Consider the following 6,654-nt stretch of genomic DNA (forward strand, 5'->3'; position numbering starts at 1 on the left):
TTCTAGCTATATTCATTTGGAAAAAATTGCATGAAGACTAATGATTTTAAGGTATATCTAATTATAATCTGGGCAGGGAATTAGAATTCTTTTTGTGATATAAGAAATCACTTATTTTTGTAATCTTCAATATAAAGGAGAATTTTTCTCCTGATATTTATTGTGGGCCTAAAAATACCAGTTCTTGGAGTGTGACATCACTTGGCTAATTAAAAATGTCAGCCATACTTAGCTGTGAGAGTACTATGTTTATAATTTGTTTTAATGGAGTAGAGTTGATTTATTGTATTAGTTGTGTCCAATTCTATGCGACCCCATGGACTATGGCCTGCCAGGCTCGTCTGTCTATGGAATTCTCCAGGCAAGAATACTGTAGTGGGTTGTCGTTCCCTTCTCAAGGGATCTTCCCAATCCAAGGATAGAGCCCAGGTCTCCTGCATTGTAGGCAGATCTTTACTGTCTGAGACACAAGTTTCAGGTGTACAACATTGTGCTGCCTTGTATAAACTTATTATAAACTATTGACCATATTCCCTGTGCTGGAATACATCTTTTAGCTTATTTTATACTCGTTTGTTCAGCTTAATCCTCTACCCCTATCTTGCCCCTCCCATCCTTCCTTTCCCCACTGGTAACTACTAGCTCACCTTCTGTGTCTGTGAGTCGGTTTCATTATATTCATTCATTTTATTTTTCAGATTCCACATATAAGTGTTAACATACAGTATTTACCTTTGTCTGATTTATTTCACTAAGTATAGTCCCTTCTAGGTCCACTCATGCCGTCACCAATGGCAAAATGCAATTTCTTTTTTATGATTGAGTAGTATTCCATTGTGTGTGTGTATACAACATCATCTTTATCCATTCATCTGTTGATGAACACTTAGGTTGCTTCCATATCTTGGCTATTGAAAATAATGTTGCTATGAACATCGGGGTGCATGTGTCTTTCCAAATTAGTGTTTTTGTTTTCTTCAGATATATGCCCAGGAGTGGAACTGCTGGATCATATGGTAGTTCTGTTTTTAGCTTTTGAGGAGCTTCCATACTGTTTTCCACAGTGGCTTCACCAATTTACATTCCCACCAACTATATTTATAAAATCATATACAAAGAAATATAACTGTATTCTTCTATTTGGATCTCCCAGAGGAAAACATCAGGCCAGAAACCATACCACACTTGACTGTAAATGACTGGGTGTAAGACCAACTTTCCTTAATAATTGTAAGAATTCAGTTTGCATTTGATGGCACAGAAGAATCTCTAAGTTAGAATGCACTATACTTCTGCTACAGCATAAATTCATGCTCTGCGATAGGCAGCTATCTTATGCGGTGTTCCCATAGGAGTTCTACTGTGTGTCATTTAGTAACAAGAAAGATAAATTAAGAGTTGTGTTGTTTTAAAATTGAATGGTGGGACATGTGAGAAAGTATATGGAAACTTTGATATCATTTCCTGGAGCTTTATTCCTAAGATGTCTTACGGTTTTTTACTTGTAGCCTTGGGAGAGTCCCCTCTTTAAGCATTCATGCCTTATCACTGAGCAGAAAAGCATATATTAAGCAACCTTGTTCCCACTCTTTAGACATTTTTGTTGATTTTCAGACATTTTATTTCATGTTAATATATGAATGCATACAGCTCTGTGGTTCACAGTATTCTTAAGAGGAACAAAGATGAAGTTAAAAAAAACAAGAAAACAAAAATGAGCATGGCTTCTTTCTGAGATACTTATAGGTAAAATGTTCAGTTTTGCAGTTCCTTTCTGTCCCAAAATGCTGTTATCTTTACTCCATAAAAATATGGACATTCTAAATGAAACACAGTGTATCAAGGGATATCATCAGTCTCAGACAGAAAACAATTAGGCTGGCATAACTTTTGAAGAGAAAGTATTTAAAGTCCACAGTAGTACTTTGTACTCACAAGCAGTATTCGAATTATAAAAGCCTGGGGTGAGCGTGGCTGCATGTTACTGATGAACTCAGCATCACTTTTTAAAGATTCACTCTAATCAGGTAGATTTGACTGTTTTGTAACTACAGATTAAATGCTCATCTCACTCCTTTCCCATTCTCACCAATAGAGAAATCTAGAGAGTGAAATACATCAGCTCAAGTCCAGCAACCCTGCTGAGAGAAAATATCTTGTAGTTCTCACTGTGAGTTAGTAGCATATTTGTACAGAGAAGATAGCAGGCTTTATCACACAAGATGGGTACTCATTCTATTTGTGATTAACTTGAGTGTTTCTGTGTTATTAGGTACAAACCATCAGTAATTTAAATTGTCCCACAAACTAACAAGGAAATGAGATCTCTGTGCTTTTAGAAACATCACAATGGCTTATGAAGTTAGATAAGTAAGATTTTAGCAGAGATTCCTGAATATTTTAAACTCTGAGTGCTACATTTGCTGTTTTTTATGTAGTGAATGCATAAGTACAAGACTGTGCATTTACTTAAACATTCAGAATTTATAGAATCTCTTACATGCTGTCAATGTGTTAGGTATTAAGGATATAGCTCCTTTTTAAGATAAGATCAGTTTCTTCAACAAAAAACTAAAATAAAGTAAATGAAAATTGAAAACAAGTAAAAATATTTACTTTTTATTTAATGGAAAAGAAAGAACTTAGGACTGACAAAATAGCCAAGAAAAGCAGCTGCAAAAACATTGTCATCAGGGAGAAGGAAAAGTATTACTCACTCTCCCACTTCAGGAAAAAACAGCACTCGGCAGGTGTCAGAGTATTCAATCTGGCCAGACAGTGAGTGCAAAGAGAAAATAAATGGGAACTGTTTAAGTCAAGTTAAAAAAAAAAAACTCCAAGAGAATATTTAATTTGAGGCCAAAAGCCTACAGTTCTACAGGCTTATAAACAGTGTGTTCAAGCAAACTCCTTCTAATTAATGTATACTTTGGAGACCCACCACTCTTTTGATTTATATAGAGAGAGCAGCTTAATGTACGGAGAAGGCGATGGCAACCCACTCCAGTACTCTTGCCTGGAAAATCCCATGGATGTTGGATCCTGGTAGGCTGCAGTCCATGGGGTCGCTAAGAGTCGGGCACAACTGAGCAACTTCACTTTCACTCATTGGAGAAGGAAATGGCAATGCACTCCAGTATTCTTGCCTGGAGAATCCCAGGGACGGGGGAGCCTGAAGGGCTGCCGTCTATGAGTCGGCATACGACTGAAGTGACTTAGCAGCAGCAGCAGCTTGATGTACTTCTCTCTGATGGTTAAAATAGCTAACTTTACTGCCATGACATACTTCATTTCTGTATCTTAACTGAATACCAGAAGGTATTTATAAAGTAATCATCTAGCAACCATCAGTAATGAGGTAGCAAGTATGATTGTGTGAATGGCGTAGATGGGAGTTCTTTGTCTTTTCCATTATGTCTGTTAACATTCATAGAGATTTTTTTTTTTTACTGAAAAAATAATTGGTCATCTATTATTGGCAGTTTATTTCAAAATGAACATTCTGCAGCCAAGTAAGGCAGATAAGGCAGTTGGAAGTTATAGTTTAAAAAATTAATCCTTAATGCAGTTTTATATACTGTACATTTGCTTTATGTCTCCTGATACTGTGAAATAAAAATCTGCACAATTGTTTAAATGTAATAAAATATAGAGACATACAAAAGTGAAATTAAAGGCCAATTTGGATTCTAGACGTAGGGTCATTGTGAATTTTTTGGAGAGCTTCCTTGCAGATTTAACCCAACACATACAAGCACTAAAACACTTAAGAACATACTTGGCATCCATTAGCATATGTATGATTCATCTGTGAACAGCTTATCCTGGAAGTCTTAGCTCTCTTTACTTTTCTATTTCCGCATTACCACTGGCAATATTGTGATATCCCAGGCAAGCATTTTTGAAATAGTGTTTTCATAATGTTTTTGTTTTACCTTGTGTGTGTGTGTGTGTGTGTGTGTGTAACACACTATGTTTGTCACTTTTTCTTTACACTTATAAATTTTCAAGCATCTAAAAAATGGAGGAATGGAATCATCTCTTCTAAACCTTTGTGTATGTATGTGTGAATATTGTAAAGAAAACCTTAGATGTTTTTGTACCCATAAATATTGATACCTCATATAAATATCTCTACCAGAGGATTTTGAAAATATAACCCTTATATGTAACAATAAAATAATTTCTTAATGTTAAATCCATACTTTTCCCTAGTCATCTCAGAAATGGCTCTTTACTGTTGGTTTGTTCCAATTTAGGTCCAGACCAAATAATACATTCAGTTGGTGTGACCTTGCCTTTTTTCTTGCCATTTATTTGTGCATGAACTGTGAGAGATGGTTTCCACAGTGAGGTGTCCCACCTCTGAATGGGAATCACAGCTGGAAGTGTCATAAGCTTCAGTCATTCACCAAGTTCAGAACACTGTGTGACTGATTATATAGTTCAAACCCATGCACTACAACTACTTAGAGCTCTAGACCCCAGGAGCCACAACTGCTGAGCCCACATGCTGTAGCTACTGATGCCCACCTAGCTAGAGCCTGTGCTCTGCAACAAGAGAAGCCACCTGGAGAAGCCCACACACTGCAACGAAGAGCAGCCCCCGCTCACTGCAATGAGACAAAGCCCATGCAGCAGCGAAGACTCCGTGCAACTAAATAAATGAATAAAGATTTTAAAAAGATATAGAAGATTGTGACTTTGCAGTAGGGAAAGACTTCCTAATAGAACCATAGAAGCACAAACTATAATGAGAAAAAGTACTAGTACATTTGATTTCATCAAAATCATGGTTTTATTCAAGCCCAAAAAAGCTGAATTTGGAAAAGATACCTGTAGCATCCAAGCCAATAAGAGATTGTTACGGAATGTTCTCTCCAGTTCATGTCGAAATTGAAATTCCCAGTGTGATAGCATTTGGAATCTAATTGTGTTTAGATTAGGTCTTGAAGCGGAGAAGGCAATGGTACCCCACTCCAGTACTCTTGCCTGGAAAATCCCATGGACGGAGGAGTCTGGAAGGCTGCAGTCCATGGGGTGGCTGAGGATTGGACACAACTGAACGACTTCACTTTCACTTTTCACTTTCATGCATTGGAGAAGGAAATGGCAACCCACTCCAGTGTTCTTGCCTGGAGAATCCCAGGGACAGGAGAGCCTGGTGAGCTGCCGTCTATGGGGTCGCACAGAGTTGGACATGACTGAAATGACTTAGCATTAGCATTAGGTCTTGAAGCAGGGGGTGCTGCTGATGGGATTAGTGTTCTCATAAGAAGAGGAAGAGAAGCCAGAGGTGTTCTCTACACCATGTGAGGACCCAGGAAGAAGGCCTTCACCAGAACTGGGTCTTACTGGCACCCTGATCTTGGACTTGAAAACCTCTAGCACTATGAGAAATGTCTGTTGCTTAAGACACCCAGTCTATGGTATATTGTTATAGTAGCCCATACTGAGTAAGACATGGATAAATCTGAAAAAGTTTTGACAGCACTAATTTACATTAGCAAGAGAAAACAGGTAACACAGAAGAAAGTGAGGTATATAAATAGGTAGTACACAGAAAATGGCTAACAAATATGTAATGGCTGGTGAATGTAAGCTAATCAGTAATGAAAAAATTACAAGTTAAAGTAACTCTGATATACTACTCTATATGGAATATATTTTTAAACAGAAAATTGAATTATTAGACTGTTTAGGAAATAGGGGATACAAGTTCTTATGTAGTTCCAATTGATATATAAACTAATAATAGGCTCTCTGGAAGGTAATTTGAAGGTTTTTGTGAAATTAAGCATGCTAAATTTCCAGAATATCGCAATTGTATTCTTAGTGCTTAGAGGGAGGAGAATTTCTCAATAGATCTATAGGGGAGCTAGTATAAATACATTTAGAGCATTTTTTGTGCTCTCAGTTCAGTTCAGTTCAGTTCAGTTGCTCAGTCGTGTCCGACTTGTCGTGACACCATGAACTGCAGCACACCAGGCATCCCTGTCTGTTACCTCTCAGAGACCACCCAAACCCATCTCCACTGAGTCAGGGATGCCATCGAACCATCTCATCCTCTGTCATCCCCTTCTCCTTCTGCCTGCATATTTGCCAGCATCAGGGTCTTTCCCAATGAGTCAGCTCTTCTCATCAGGTGGCCAAAGATCTGGAGTTTCAGCTTCAACATCAGTCCTTCCAATGAACACCCAGGACTGATCTCCATTAGGATGGACTGATTGGATCGTCTTGTAGTCCAAGGGACTCTCAAGAGTCTTCTCCAACACCACAGTTCAAAAGCATCAATTCTTCGGTGCTCAGCTTTCTTAATAGTCCAACTCTCGGGTCTATACATGACCGTTGAAAAAACCGTACCCTTGACTAGATGAACCTTTGTTGGCAAAGTAATGTCTCTGCTTTTTAATATGCTTTCTAGGTTGGTCATAACTTTCCTTCCAAGGAGTAAGTGTCTTAATTTCATGGCTACAATCACCATCTGCAGTGATTCTGGAGCCCAGAAAAATAAAGTCAGCCATTGTTGCCGCTGTTTCCCCATCTATTTGCCTTGAAGTGATGGGACCAGATGCCATGATCTTTGTTTTCTGAATGTTGAACTTTAAGCCAACTTTTTCACTCTCCTCTTTCACTTTCATCAAGAGGCTCTTT

This window comes from Bison bison, unplaced genomic scaffold (assembly GCF_000754665.1).
Source record: "Bison bison bison isolate TAMUID 2011002044 unplaced genomic scaffold, Bison_UMD1.0 scf7180017864216, whole genome shotgun sequence".
Classification (NCBI taxonomy): Eukaryota; Metazoa; Chordata; class Mammalia; order Artiodactyla; family Bovidae; genus Bison; species Bison bison.